The sequence below is a fragment of the Eubalaena glacialis genome, chromosome 4 (genome assembly GCF_028564815.1).
Source record: "Eubalaena glacialis isolate mEubGla1 chromosome 4, mEubGla1.1.hap2.+ XY, whole genome shotgun sequence".
NCBI lineage: Eukaryota > Metazoa > Chordata > Mammalia > Artiodactyla > Balaenidae > Eubalaena > Eubalaena glacialis.
The window spans coordinates 99,796,545-99,810,082 of NC_083719.1; the positions used below are offsets into that span (position 1 = coordinate 99,796,545).

General features: G+C 35.2%; 1 protein-coding gene across 1 annotated transcript in view; it reads left to right on the top strand.

Annotated features, from left to right (window-relative positions):
* PRR16 (proline rich 16) overlaps window positions 1-13,538 on the top strand; it is a 170,533-nt gene that overhangs the window by 73,940 nt on the left and 83,055 nt on the right. The window lies entirely within an intron of this gene.

Here is a 13,538-nt window from a genome sequence, read left to right on the forward strand (position 1 = left end):
GTGAACATTGAAATCCAATCATCTCAGTGAAGGGGTCTTAGAAGTTTCTAAAGAACTTAAACCATTATCATTTTCCAAGGCTGGTAAAAAAAAAAAAAACAACTCCCAGATGACCGAATCCTTCATTCCTTCATTTTTTTTTTTTTTTTTTTTTTTTTTTTTTGTGGTGGGGAGGTAATATGGAAATTCATGGGATATAATCTTAGTTTCCAGGTGAGGCAGAAAACAGCATATCTCACCAAATCCCATCCATCATGGCCTGCCTAGGAGGGGTGGCAGAGCCTCCCTCTAAACTCAGAGGGTCTATCAACCTGTCCTGAGAGGAAAAATGTAAGATCTGACGACTCTCCTCTCTGTGATCCTTCTCCTTAAAACCTTGACTGGTATTCTTAGACCTGTGCCTCTCTGGGAAGGCAGATCATCCTCATTATGATGCAATTTTCATTTTTACAATATTAATAATCTTTTGGCATTATCTACAAGAACATAATTGATCAAAACAAAATTGGCTTCTTGCTTTCTGGCACAAGCTGTTTAAAGAGCAAAATGTCAATCACTGAAGTGAGCAAAGTACTCACTTATTTGAAATGATTAAAAATTTCTGCAACAAATATTAATTTCCTTCATGCTGTGAGACTTGCAAACACTCAAGGGTAAAGATCTGAATGTCTATATAGATTTACTAATTTATTCAATTTCTTCAAAAATTGATTAAAATGCACAAAAATTGAATCTACCAGTTTTTACAAAAGCAGACACCCACACAGGCAATGGGTGAGAAGTCTTATTTCTTTTAATTTTCATAGGACCTTACTTCAGTAATATAGAAAAAAAAAAAAAAAAACCCTGAATAATGAAAGTAGAAACACCAAGATATTTGATGAATGAATATGATAAATTGTAGATTTAGGATGAGTCTCCTCTGCTTCTATGTGCTGATAATGACAGGGCTAAGTCTAAAGAGATATTGAGGAAGATAGAGGGTGTTTTTCAAGTTGAGAATCTTGTTTTCAGAAAGGAAACCAGGATGGTATGACCCTGTCTCCAAATATTGTAAATAGACATGCATGATTGATGTTATTATTATTCACTTTGTTTCCTAACCTGCACCTGCTTTGAAGTAATCAGCCATAAATATATTAACTTTCTTAATATTCAGCAACTTACGTGAGCCACAAGTAGCCATTAGTTTTAGCTATAGACGCATCAATGTTTTTTAGTCACTTGTTTACATTATGTTACTGTTCTTTCATAATCTTCTCCTTAAAGCTCAACCAGCTGTCAGTTACAGCTTTTTAAGCAAACCATCTCAATTAAGGGGCCTTGGATATTTAAGCAGTTAATAAACAAAATAAATAGTTCTTTAAAATAGTCAATAATAAAGAGAAAATATTTAAAAGTATGGTATATTTTTCATTGCTGTTCAAAAGAAAATGCTTCACATTAGTGGAATCAGAGATGTTTTAAAAGAAACGTTAGGAGGTTTATTTTAAAAAAATAACAGGTTAAAAAAAAAAGAAAAGAAACTAACAGGTCAGTCATTTCAGACTATTCATGCTCTGGCTGGTTGATGGAGTAATTTCAATTTAAAGGGTCAAATGTTATAATTGACTCTCAAGTCTTATGCCTTTTCTCTTGTTGTTGTCCTGGAGTTACCTTTTATCAGTAGAGCTGGAAATAAGCTAGGCCTTGACGCATGTTATCTTTTCATGGATTGATTGCAACATTGTGATGGCATCTGACTTGCCACTGGCCAAGAGGTGACTAAAGAATTAAGGAACAAACAGTGATATAAACAGCTGTATGACTGCCATGCTGTTTGCTTTTGGCTAAATTACACAAATTAGCTTTTGATGCACTGAACCAAGTTTAAATGCACTGATATCTGAGTGCTGAAAAGGTTGAGACTTGGTGTTTAAAAACAAAAACAAAAACAACCAAAAAACTAGGTTCTCTTCTACCTCTCCACACACACACACATACACACACACACACATGGATGTACACACTTATATACATTTGTTTCTTTTTCATAATCAAAGCCAAGTTACCATTCTAGAGGAGTATATCGACCTATTTTCCTCATATATCCGCATTGCCTAAACTTGCATGTTTTTCTTCTTTTATTCTTTAAAAGATAAACTTGTTAGAAGACTCCTCCTAAAACATAAATTTCAACATGTCCTTCCACTGTTGAGAATTGGAAGTGGCTCTCTGTGGTCTACCTCATAATGTGAAATCTCAGTCTGAGTTTTAAGACACTTCTTAATCTCTGATCTCCCTGCTTATAGAAACAGTCCCACTATTTCTTAATCTTCTGCAAGCATCGAGAAGACTTCTTTCCCTTCCTTCACAGTAGCGAGTGTTTTCCCTGGTTCTGTGGGCTGAAACTACCTCCTTTTCTGTTTTAATCCACATCCATTGCATTTCTTGCTGAGCACTGGGTCCTATATCCCTAGTCCACCCTGAGACCTTGTCTATGTCGCCGTCAGTGAGCTCTCTTCCTATTACCCTTGTGTTAGTGCTGCCTCTTTTCACTTCCTCAAATTGCTCTGAGCTTATTAGTCAATCAACTAGATTGTGAACTTTTTGAGAGGAGTAACCACAATCTATATGTCTTTGTGCTTCTGTAGCATCTCATGTGTATGAAGATTCTAAATACACACTTGGTGATTCTTCAAAATATATCTTTGTATATTTGTAAATGGCATTTATTGGTAATGGATTAGGGGCCAAGGCAGTTCATGGCTAAAGTAGCTAGGGTGGAACATTGTCCCAATTAATTGTTTCGAATCCGGTAAACTTTACTCTGTTCCATGGCTACACATTTGTCTAGTCCTAACTCTAGGTGGTTCATTTGCAAATTAATTGAACAAATGCTTATGGAGCACCTACTATGCATAGGAATGTTGTTAGGCACTTAGGGATACAATGTTGAATAAAAAGAGACAAGTCCCTGCCCTCCTGGAGTTTATAGTCTCCCCTGAGTGACTAGAATTATATAACTTCTCACAGAAATGGACAGTTGCAACACTCTTCAGACCTGGAAAGGATACATAAGGGGATTTGGCAAAAATGAGAGCAAGCTTTCCTAGGAGAAGAAAGTGAAGAATGAATGCACATTAACTAAATGATTAGAGGAGATATGCCTGTGCTGGGCAGAGGGAATGCCATTCATAAAAACGTTCTCGGGAACATGAGGTATTACATGGCATGTTCCATGGTATCTATTTGTCCTCGTCCCTGGAAAAGCATCTTCAAACATACCGTCCTCTATCACTGCTTATTAACAACTCTAACTATGAAGTTCAAGACATTATAAAATTTGTTGAGAAATTATAGATGTAGTAATTAGGTTTGAATTGTTCATATTTTAGTTTTTCCAAGAGGTTCAGTAGAACAGAAGTTATTTGCATTGAAAATGAAAAGGAACAGAGAAGTAAGTGATAAATTGTGGGTTTATTTTACAGACACAAGATATAGGAAGTTTCTGGGTTTGGTGGTGAATCACTAAAGATGAAATAAAGAGGGTTTTTTTTGGCTGCGTTGGGTCTTCATTGCTGCGCGTGGGCTTTCTCTGGTTGCGGCGAGCGGGGCTACTCTTCGTTGCAGTGCCCGGGCTTCTCATTGCAGTGGCTTCTCTTGTGGAGCATGGGCTCTAGGTGCACGGGCTTCAGCAGTTGCAGCACACGGGCTCCGTAATTGCGTCACGCGGGCCCTGGAGCACGAGGGCTTCAGTAGTTGTGGCGTGCAGGCTTCAGTAGTTGTGGTGCGTGGGCTCAGTAGTTGTGGCTTGTGGGCTCTAGAGTGCAGGCTCAGTAGTTGTGGTGCAGGGGCTTAGTTACTCTGTGGCATTTGGGGTATTCCTGGACCAAGGATTGAACCCATGTCCCCTGCATTGGCAGACGGATTCTTAACCACTGCACCCCCAGGGAAGTCCGAAATAAAGAGGTTTTAGAAAGCAGCTATGCTCCTGTTCCATTCTAATGAGAGGAAGAACTGTTCCAGTGCCCCTTGTGTTAGGACTGATAGGAGTGAGTGGACCTCAATATATGTAGCAAACAAAGGTGTTTGCAAATATATTGTTTCTGACTCAAACAGGCCTGGATTTAAATCCTAGTGCTGCTATTCAGGGGGTGATTTCTCCATCAGTGAAAATAGAAACAATATTAAGAGGATTAACTGGGTTAATATTTGTGTAAGTACCCAGCATGATAGATGAACATAGATGTTTCCTTCATTATTATCCCTCTTTCTATTCTTATCCTCATTCTTTTTTTTCTTCATTGTTAATATATTTTTAAAATGCAATGGAGCCTGAAGGAGGGAAGGACAGAACTTGGCAGATGCCCTGATTGTTTCAGATCTTCATTGCTCTTCATCAGCCCTCAATACTATGTTTATTCAGGGAAGTTGAATGAAGATTTGACTTTTAGAATCAGATGAACTTGGGTTAAAATTCTGGCTCTCGGGCTAACCAGCTGTTTGACTGTTGGCCAGTTATTTAATTTCACTTTAGATTCAGATTCAGATTCATCATCTATTAAATGTGGATAATAGGCACTTCCTCATCAAGTTGGTGTTCTCTTAGCATAACCTGCCATATCATCAGTGCATGACAATGCATGTTAGCTTCCTCTGTCAAACTGAAAGTTAAGCTATGTCAATGTTACTGTGTGGTAAATCCAAGAATCTTCTACCAACAGCCAGTGCTTCCTTTGGTCAAACGTAAGACCTGTGCATTCATGTGAGGGTAGGATATGATAAATACGTAACAGAAATTGCTGTTGATGTGGAGCCAATGTTGGTGCAGGAGTATGAGGAGAAACATTAGCCACACTGGAAACGTTGCTTGACTCACCAGAGGGAAGATACTAGTGAATTCTCTGACTTGTTCTCATATGCCAGCATCATGCCTTATTTAGCAAATATTCACTGTTCGGTTGGATGGATGAATGAATATGTCCACCAAGAGCTCAGTGCAGGATGTCCAGAGCATCTCATGGATTTAGCCCCTCATGCAGGACCAGAGGAGAACTTTTCTGCTGATGGAGCCACAGAAAAAATGTCTCAGACATCCTCTCAGATCCCAATTCACAATCCCCGTGGCATTTGTATACTAACAGTGACATGTGGCCTTCGCAGTAGTGGCAGGCTATACAATAGGTACACTGTTTTGATAAGAGCATGTGAATTATACTGATTTGAAGTTCAATTTGTGTCTTCCAAAAAATCTCCAAAGGCTCGTTTCATTGCCATGGCTGCAGAAGTTGTCAGCGGGAACTAATGGTAAACACTTCTTTTCTCAGTCTCATTATATTGCTTCAGGTGATTGCACTGGGAACTAGATGCTTTATTCTTTCTTATTGATAGTCATTGGACATGACATTAATATGACCTACAAAATACAGAAGAATTATAACCAAAACAATAGGTGTATATATTCTTTTGGGCAATCATGTTGACATTTGTAATATGGCTGAAGTCAAGTGGAAATTGTAAGGCGTATAGTGAAACACAGTATTTATCATTTTACCATTCAGAATCCATGTCATATCACTTAAACTTGAAAGTGAGAAATGTATTTCCTGATTGCATGTGGATTATTCCTATCTTGTCCTACAGAATTGATGCAGTTTCTATTTTAAGTTAGAAATAGTTTTAGGAAATTCTTGTCATTCAGAAACTAATTTTTTTATATGTAAAATGAAACCCTTTTTCTTGACCTTGGACCATACTTGTGGAAATAAATCATGTGCAAATTTCTTCTGCAACTTTTTAAGCTTAGGCAAATTATATCTTATAGTAATGGAAATTTTGCAGAAGAATCTTTAAGAAATTATCATCAGGATTATAGTTTTATTTCTATAGCTTGTCTTGCCTTAAGAAGTTCTTTAGCACTCATTTCCTATTGATTTTTATAGTCCTCCACTGCATATTGATGATGAAAGAAAGATTAGAATTCAAATGACTAGATCTAACTACTGAGCCTGCCTCCTTAACTAACCAGCCTCATGATCTTAACTAAATATATTCAGCCCTCTGAGGTCACATAGTTCAAAGAATGGACCAGATAACTCTGAACTCAGCTACTTCTCTCATTTTATAGATAGTCCAGAGATTTTAACTGGTCTGTCCATGACAAATTTGGCTAGATGATATATGTAAAAATATAATCCAGCTTTTCTGCCTTAGTTTTAGTGCTATTTCCACAATATTTAGACAACAGTGGTAAATCATTTTCTTCCCTTTAGTGAAAAATAAATCATGCAAGGTACATACAAAGATCATTATTCTTGCAAAATTCTACATAGACTTGTTATTAAACCATGGTCTGGGGGAATTAAAAAGAGCATGATGACCAGAATATAGTGTATATTCCCTAAGAACCAGTATCATCACACTCATTTAATGTTTTCATAATACTACTAAATAGTATATTAGATACTACTTTCTCTGTATCATAACTTGATTTTAGTAAGGCATTTTGCAGGGGTGTCTCATGATGTCTTTACTATATAGGAGAGACCCTCCCCAAAATCAGGAAGAAGAGATGCTTTGAATTATAATTCACAGTTTTTCAAACACAGAATCACTATGAATAGTGATTCATGCAGGCCTGAGTTTTGGCAGTTTTTTTGTTTTGTTGTGGAGATGCTTTCTCTTTTTCTTTTTTTTTGTTTTTTTTTAATCACTTGGTCTCTTGATTTTTAAGATGAATATCACACTGCACTGTCTTCACAAGGTATTTGTAAGATCATCAGATCATCATAGTCTTCTTTCTTTACATTCCTTTAGAGAATTTATTTTTGAGGTCACACCCACAGCAACCGGTGAATTTTTTCAAGAATTAGAAATCTCTTATTATCTTTCCAGGCAATCAGTAACCATTTACTAACATTTACAGATATAATCATTGTCCTTCATTCCTGTGATGTTTCTGATTAGTGTGTTTTATTTTTCTCAATTCTCTATACCACAATCAATAATCATGCTTGAATTATACCTTCGATGACATTATAAGATGCAATATGACATGTGATAATAACCAATGAAACAATCACACTCAGGTCATATTAATTAATAGCAGTCTTTTAATAAATTATGTAGAAGTTTCTAACAAGTCACACAGTAGGAATTCAATAAATGGTCTATTGAATACTTGTCTACTTGTTGAGTCTAACAAGCAGGGTCTTCTCTGGCAACATTTCAATAAATTTTCTGTTTTGCTTTGTCCCTTTCAGTATCTTTTCCTAGATTAGTTAAATCCATAGAAGAAATACTAACTAAATTTGCAGATGAACCACAGTGGAGAGAGGATGGGAAAACATATTGATGTTTAAAATCAAATTTTCAAAATCAAGTTTCTTTAATGCTGATTTTGGAAGGAGCCAGGTGTGTAGGCAGGACTGCCAGATATGATTTTGTAGGTTTTCTTTGGAAATTCCCACTTTGGGAGGCTTCATGTCAATAACATCTGTGCATTCTTTCAAAAGTATATGTATAAATGTATAGTATGTGTTTGTTGGTTTATTTATTCATTGATTCATTTGTTTGTGCCAAATTCAGCATTCATAAGATCTTGATAGGCTGGCACTGTGGGGAGAAATTATTACCAAATTTAACATAGGCGGATTTCAAATATTCGATTAATATTTTAAAAATTCAGTGGTACACATATGGAGTGGGCAGTTTTGTTAAAACAAAACTGAGTATTAAAGAACTGGATGGCTTCATTAATATTAGCTCAGTGAAAACATGGTCCAGTGGAATAGCAATATAGGAATTCAGGTATTAGGGGAAAAGTGATAATACAGTTCACATTGCAGCTTGGCTCTAATCTGGGAGGTTAATTCTGTTTCCTGAATGGAGACAAGATTGGCTGGGTGTAAATAAAAGAGCTAACATTTGAGTAAGGACTATGTTTTAGTTGTTAGTTGTTTTGTGTATACTATTTCACGTAAGCCTCACAACAGCCTAGATTTCAGCCTTCCCAGATCACCTCATCCAGAGCAGCTTTACTGTTACTAGTTTAGTAACTTGAAGAATTGTGAGTTAGGTTGGGATTAGAAGGAAGGAACATAATACAAGTATACGACATAATTTCCTCACGAATTTAGCTAAAATTTCAATATTAACACAAAAAAGTTGGCCAAACACAGCAGAATCAGATGATGCCTGTCTTTTCTTACTTCAGAGTTCCACTAAGGGGAACTCGTGGCAGTGACACTCCATGTAAGGAGCATCATGCCAGCAGAGAGGATGAAGCCCAGTTCTTGCAGAGTCGCTGCCCTTTTCTTATGCAAGTTTGTATTGCCAGTTTGGGAGGCTTGATGCTAATAATCTCTGTGCTTTCTTTCAAAGGCATCTTTGTAAATATGTAACATTTATTCATTCATTCATTCACTTGTAGTAAATTCAGCATTCACAATGTGATAACCTCATTCATGGTAAAGTAACATTGATCCCCTCACTCCAAATAATATCTCTGCTCCAGATTTTCCATATGCTGACAAGCCCTTTTATCTCATCATATAAGAGACATCATATAAGATTTGTTTGAAAAGAGTTGTCCACTGTTACAAATAAATCAGTTTTGGGAAGCACTGTGTTTGGCCTGTATTAGTCAGCTCCAACTGCCATTAACAGAATACCGTAGACTGGATATCTTAAAACTACAAGAATTTATTTTTCATAGTTCTGGAGGCTGGGAAGTCCCAAATCAAGGTGTTGGCAGATTTCGTTCTTGATGAGGACTTTCTTCTTGGCTTGCAAATGGTCACCTTCTTGCTGAGCCTTCACATAGAGAAGATGGAGAGCTTTGTTCTCTCTTCCTTTTCGTATAAGGACACTAATCCCATCCTGGGGGACCTACCCTCATCACCTCATCTAAACCTAATTACTTCCCAAAGGCTTCACCTCTAAATAGCAAAACACTGGAGAGTTAAGTCTTCAACATATGAATTTTGGAGAGACACAGAACTTCAGCCCGAAAATATTCATAACAGGGCCTATATTTTTTAAATTAGTAACTTCCTGTTTTTTTCCAAATTATAGATTTAATCTGTTAGAGAAGCTTGTAATGTTTTATTGGTTTGAGTTTCTCAGTCACTTTTTTTTCCTATGTGGTACAAGATTTTACGAAATATTATTCTGACCATTGTCACAATTGTTTTTCCATCTGGAAAAATTGATTTTTGTAAATGATGAACTCTTGTTTCCATGGGCAGGAATTCTACGTCAGCCAAGTCTTATTCTTTGAAAATAATCTCCAAACTTCTACCAATATCGTTGTATGACTCAGAGTGTTATGATATGGAAAATTCACAGTTTAAATGGCATAAAATAGAACTGTGTTTTAACTCCCGTTTTTTCTGTGTTCTCTCATAGCGTACAGAAAAGCCTGTGTTTTGAAGGCCAAAAAGAAACTTCAGTAAACAGCTCTTAGAGTCCCTGTAGTTCTGGATCTAGATATATAATGCTTATATCTATATAATACATAAATACTTTCACTTCCTCTTTATATTTTTATTCTGCTTACATGCTATTTGATTTGATTGTATCTGTGCTCTTTTTATAAATTGCTTCAGATTATCATTATTAATGCAGTTAATTGAACATGTACTGATATGATGAAAAGAGATATGGGCTTCAGGAGACTTGGGTTCAAATAATTGACCCTATCATTTGTTAGATGTTTTACCCGCAGCTTTATTGAGGTATTTTTGATAAACAAAAATTGTATATATTTAAGGTATATAATGTGATGTTTTGATATATATATACATTGTGAAATGATTACCACAATTAAGCTAATTAACATATCCATCACCTCACATATTTACTCCTGTCTGTGTGTGGTGAGAACACTTGAGATCTACTCTCTTAGCAGATTTCAAGTACGCAGTACATTATTATTAACTATGCTGTACATTAGGGCTCCAGAACTTCTTTATCTTATAACTAGGATTTTGTACTCTCTGACCAACATCTCCCCTTTTGCTCAATCCCCGACTCTTGTTAACCATTCTACTCTCTTTTACTGTGAGTTTGACTGGTTTTTTGTTTTGTTTTGTTTTTTAGGTTTTACATATACATAAGATCATGCAGTGTTTGTCTTTCTGTGTCTGGTTTATTTCACTTAGCATAATGTCCTCCAGGTTAATCCATGTTGTTGTGAATGGCAAAAGAGAATTTCCTTCTTTTGTAATGCTGAATTATACACACACACACACACACACACACACACACACGCACACGCATGCACAAGCAGAAATGGGATTTATGGATCAAATGGCAGTTCTATTTTTATTTTTCTGAGGAACCTCTATACTGTCTTCCCTAATGTCTATACCAATTTACATTTTTACCAATCTATACAAGGGCCCCCTTTTCTCCACATCCTCACCAACACTTGCTATTTTTTGACTTTTTGATAATAGCCTTCCTAACGTGTGAGGTGATTTGTCATTGTTTTGATTTGCTTTTCCCTGATAATTAGTGATGTTGAACATCTTTTCATATACCTTTTGGCCATTTATGTGTCTTCTTTGAAGAGCTGTCTATCTAGGTCCTTTGCCCATTTGTTAATCTATTTATTTATTTATTTTCTTGCTATTGAGTTGTATTAGTTCCTTATATAGTTTGGATATTAACCCCTTGTCAGATATATGGTTTGCGAATATTTTCTCATGTTCTGTAGGCCTTCTACATTGTGCTGATTGTTTTTTTTGCTATGCAGAAACATTTTAGCTTGATATAAACCCACTTGTTTATTTTTGATTTTGTTGCCTGTGCTTTTGATCCAAAAGTCAGATCCAAAAAAATCAATGCCAAGACCAATACTTTGGGCAAATCTCTGGCAGTTCTAGATATTCATTTTCTCATGCAAATAAGGGGTTTGAATATATGTAATTATAATTCCTATGGTTTCTTTTACATTCTTAAATAGGGATTGTAATGTATAATTACATTTAAATTCATGAAATACTTAGAAGAAATATGAACCATATCTGATAACTAAGTTATTGACAATTAGAAATTATTTAGCATTCCTTGAAATAACATGTTTTTCAAAGTTAGAATTCTTGTATTGTACATGGGTATTTCCGAAGAGTCATTTTCGATCTCATGCTACTTGAAACCTTGTTAATATTAAAGAATGTTTCAAATTCAGTAGGGGCAGGGTATAGTTTTTGGTTAGAGGATTAGAGTTTCTATTATGAAGTACAGGAGCTTTTCATTAGAAATGAAAAAATTGCCATATTCGGGTAGTTTTTTTTAAACTTTAAGATTATTTAAGCATTTCCATGTTTTGTTTTGTTTTTTTATAATTTAAAAACCAGAAGTCTGAAGAACTATTGTTTAAAATAATCCATTCTCTGTTAATTAACTTGATTGTGGGAATCTTTTTACAGTGTATACGTTTATCAAATCATCATGTTGTATACTCTAAATACATTCCAATTTTGTTTGTTAATTATACCTCAATAAAGCTGAAAATATAATAAGATAAAAAAATCCATTCTTCCACAATACAGAATAAAGGCACTGAGATCTCCACTTAAAGACTGAAAGACCATTAGGAAGTAAATTGGTATAATGACTTGGAGGTAAATTCTTTTTTATATAAACAATATGTAGTTATGGAAAGATAAAAACATTTGGAAGGATTAGAAAGAGGATAGGCCTTCTACTTCTGTGTTTTTGACGTAGAAATTATGAAACCAAATAGGTGTCTTGTCACTAGACTCTAATGTTAGTTCCATATGTAACTTTGAATATGATTTTGCGTATCTGTTATTTTAAGTAGAAATTATTCATATCCTTCTGGGAGATAATGGGGTAATCATTTTTTTGAAACCCTTTTCTAAATCCTTTTATCAAATGATACTAAATGTCAATATCTTCCAATTTTTCTTACATAATTTTTATAAGGAACTTGACTTCTTGCTTAATACTGGTGAAATAAGCTCAGTTACAACATCAACAAAATATACAGGCTTAATTTGATACTTGGGTAATTTCGTGTTTGGGTTATTTTTGGTTAACAGCACCCTGCAGTACAAATTAACTTAAAAAGTTTTAGTGGCTTGTGTTAGTAATCCATAATTGAAAGTTAGGTCCAGACGGATACAGTGGCATACAGGGTTATAACAGTTTGGGGGGAGCTAATGTACTGATGATCCATTTATATGCCTATGTTTATACTTGTGCTAAAATCCTACTGAGCTTGAGCTTTTCAATTTCTTCATGTGTGATATAACAGATGTTAACTGGAAAAAAAAGAAGGATTTTAAAAAATATTAAAGCCAGGTATAACCTTGAAATATACAGTGGTAAATTGGTGTAATTACACATGTCATTGAGATGAAATGACATTTTGAGGTTCTGTACTCTTCATATGTTTCATATGTGGAAATAGCCCGTTCAGACTAATCTTATTAACTTGGCCTAAATGTGGAGATTCATTTCAAAACTAGTAATTGCAAAAAGAAATTGTTCTGCTCTGTTTGATTAGATTTCCAGTTCATCAAAATGTGATCTGGTAAGATCATAGGTGTTTGAAATAAAGCAGAACTCTGATTCCTTTCTCTACTACTTCTTATGAGTGAGACCTCTAGCAAATCTCTAGGCTTGTACATACAATGAAAATAGAATAATACCCTCTACTTAAGGATTTGTGGGATGGAGAAAGGAAGAGTGTTTCCTGTGAAAAAGGCTTGTTAATTCTAAAGTGCATTACAATCCTTAATAGTTAGCTTCTCAAAACCCAATACTTCTAAAATATCATTCTTCATTGTTTTGAATACTGGGCTTTTTATAAGTGCAATTAACTTTACAATTGCACCACGCATGGGTTTCTTTCAAAGTATTTTGACATTTCAATATATTCTGAATAGCTTCCGCCCCTGAATCTTGACAGGACCGATTTAGCCTATTCACACATGGATTGTGGCATATTCTGTGTTAAATGTATACACATAGCATGGTTGACCGAGGTGTGTGACTTTCTATCCCATTCCAGTGGATGTTACCAGAACAATAGCTTGACTGACATGTACTTTTGTATCCTGCTGAGTTTTACAATTTTCTTTTGGTATTTGTTTTCACCAACGGTCTAGAATTTCTTGACCTCACAACCATTTAGAACAATGTCTTTTGCGAGATATGCTATTGGCTGATGGAAGTATTTTTGATCACTGATTTCAGAATATAGTTATATCCATGTATAAAAAACAAAGTGAGAAATTCAAACACTCACCTCTTGTTTTGAAATTGATTAATTTTTAAATAGTTTATAGATGTAAATTCTATAAAAAGTTTTAAAAGGGCATTCACTTTATAGTAAGGCTCTTCTGTCTCTGTCTCCCTGCCTCTCACCCCTCCTGGGAAGCAATTACTAACAGTTTCTTGAATTGCTTTCCATACATATTCTAGAAGCAGTTCTCTGTGAATTCAGTCAGAAAAGAGTTTATACCCTAACTTAGTATCATGCCTAGATATAGTATTCTTAAATTGGTGAAAATGTGATTTTC